Source organism: Arachis ipaensis, chromosome B02 (genome assembly GCF_000816755.2).
Source record: "Arachis ipaensis cultivar K30076 chromosome B02, Araip1.1, whole genome shotgun sequence".
Taxonomy (NCBI): Eukaryota; Viridiplantae; Streptophyta; class Magnoliopsida; order Fabales; family Fabaceae; genus Arachis; species Arachis ipaensis.
The window spans coordinates 13,669,601-13,672,755 of NC_029786.2; positions in this window are offsets into that span (position 1 = coordinate 13,669,601).

The window sequence follows — 3,155 nt, forward strand, 5'->3', positions numbered from 1 at the left end:
TATTAAGCATTTTTGTTTAGTTTCTCATATGACATGAGATAGATGTACATAAAAAGGAAAAAAATGGGCATAGCAATTTTTTTTTTTTGGTGACTACATAGCAATTTAATTTGTGAAAGAATAATTTATTTTCAAATCTTAAAAATAATAAAAATATGTTTGATTGGTCATTTTTAAAATATAACAAATCATCGGTGGAGAATGACGGAAAAGCAGTGGTAGCAATAGCTTTGCGTGCCCATACGGCCATACACAAAGGTGGAACCGGTGCTACTGACAATGAAACGCCGTAATGATGAGGACATGGAGGCCGAGAATCAAATTGTGACACAACCTTTGTTGATGAAGAAGGGAATGAAGAGTGGGTTGTTAGGGCTGTATATGGTTTGGCTAATCAAAAAATTAAATTGTATTTTGATTAATAAAAATTTAATCTTGATTAATTAATTAAATTGATTTTATATGATAAAATTGATTATTAACTGATTAAAAATTTAAAGATTAGTTTTAACTGATTATAAAAATAAAAACTAATTTTAAAAAAAATAATTGGTTTTTGAACTATATTGTGCTTTTTAAATGTACACCCCTACTGCACGCTGATGGGACTGATGATGATGCGGATAATGAGCTGAAGATGATGCAGATGCTAGTGGAACAAAATTTGACAAAGGGAGCTGGGTTAATGTCTTGATGAAGATGGTTCCGTTGGAGGTGGAAAAACAGTACATCATGGAGATGGGGTGACTTCAAGCCATGAGGAAGTTGATGCTAGAAAGGGTGTATTGGATGAGGTTGGTTCGGGCACAGAAGCTAGAAGCCAGAGAGGATTTTTTTTAGAAATAAAATAAAAAAAATAATTATTTTTTTATATTTAATTTTTCAACTTTAATTTTTTAAATGCAATTTTTTTTTAGATTTAGAGCGAATTCGCCACATTCTTCGTGAACTCTATATTTTTTTATAGAGTTTGCCTAATTTCCGAAGAACTTCACTTCAATTTTTTCTAAAACCCACTAAACTTAAGTTTTTAAATTATTATCATCGTCTCCAAAAATACATAAGAATACACACAAAAATACACATACAACAACCATGACTTCTTCAACATTGTTGAAGGCAATGATAACCATTATCATCATCTCCAGACATATATAGATATATGGGAATAAGCCATATTTAATAAAGATTTTTTTTCATTATAAAAATTATATAATTTGAAAAAAAAAATCATATTTAAAAAATTAAAATTGAAAAATAGAATTTTGAAAAATAATAAATTTTTTTATTTTATTTCAATGAAAAATTCAGAAGCCACATGACCAGTAGAGATGAACAGACTTTGAAATGGGAGGAATAGATGTTTGAAAATAGAAGAGCATGAGACTTAATTGTGGAGTTAGGAGCAATATTGTACAATGAAAAAGATGATATTATAATAATTTTTTAATTGAATTAGATATTATCTGATAGAGGGTGTTTATGAAAAAATATTTGTCAATTACATATCAAAAAATAATATGTGAGAGATAAGATGATTATTGGTTTGTCAATGAAAATAGGTGATGAAAGAAAGACTTGATTTTGGGAAGAAGTTTGGTTACAATACGAATTTTTGAAAGGTAGATTTTCGAGACTTTTCTCAATTTCAAACCAAAGAGGATATGTTATAGGGGATTGTCAATTTTAGGATGAGTTAGAATAGATTTGGAACTTCCAATGAAGGCGAGATTTATATCAACGGGAGTTAAAACGAAAATGTTTGGTAACAAAAAATAATTAACCAAAATCAGCTAAAATTTATCTTATTTAGCATATATTAATTGTTGCAACAATTAATGAATGTTAAATAAGATATGTTCTAACTTTTTTTGGTCACCCTAGTATTACCAAGTTGAAACTAGTGAATCAATTGTATGATACTTTAAGGCTGCTTAAACTAGCAAATAATAGAGAGAATAGAGTTGTGTAGAAATTTGATAGAGAAAGAATATTTTCTATTAACTCTTTTGTATAAGTGTTGTAGGAAGAAACGCTTCTGGTAATAAGCTATAACTTTATCAAAATTATTTGAAGAGGTTTGATTCCATCAAAAATAAAATTATTTAATTGGTTTGTTTTAATAGGTAGAATGAATACTTAGGAAAAATTGAGTAAGCTGAGAATTTTTTACGAGGAAGAAAAGATGTTGAATATATATATTCAGCACTTGTTTTTTTATTGTGAATTTATTTGACATGTACGGTGTATATGATTATTTAATTTTGGGAGGTTATGATTTTTTTAGGTACATTAAAAAAATATTTTGAAAATAGGACAAGTGTTTTTATTAAAAAAGAGGAGCGCAAGAAGTAATTGATGTATTTGTAATATTTGAAATGTCTTAACGAAAAGAAATGGAAGAATTTTTTTTAGAATAAAAAAACAAGTGTAAAAAAAATTATTAACAATTTTTTCTTTTAGTCACAAAGAGCGAAGAAATGTGCATTTTTTAATTGTATATTTTATTCTTGTTTTTGTTCATTTTTTATTTCACATTATGGTGTTGAACTTGTTTGTTTTAAAGAAAGAAATTCTGAGTATATAATGCTGGGGAGATAAATATAGATGTAGATCAGACCATTAATTTTGTTTATTAAAAAAAAAAAAAAACGTTACAACTCGTAGATCCAACTTTTATACATATAATAATTTGTACACAAAACATATATAATGTATTGTAGGACAAAATGAGATATGATATCATATACCCTCTCTGATCTGTACAATTAAAGTAACATCATTTGCTTTTCTTCATTTTTTGTTTTGTTTTGTTTTGGGGATTTTTTAAAAGCATCCATACTCAATGAAGAAGCAAGGCTTTGTATATGGGCTATGGCACCTTGCTAGCTAATTGGTAATTACTATTATGACCTCTCACATAGGCATAGGCCACCAATTCAGTTTCTTGCTTTGCACAAACCAAACAAGGAATTCAATTCTCATGGTCCACTATTTCAATGCTTTAATTACTCCATGCTTCATAAACAACCCAATCCCTTAGCTTCTGATCCTTTCACAATCCTTAGCCTCTTGCAGGAAGAAATGAACATGCTGCAATAATATAATTAACATGAGAAAATAAATAAATAAAATTAAAAAATAAAAGAGAATTT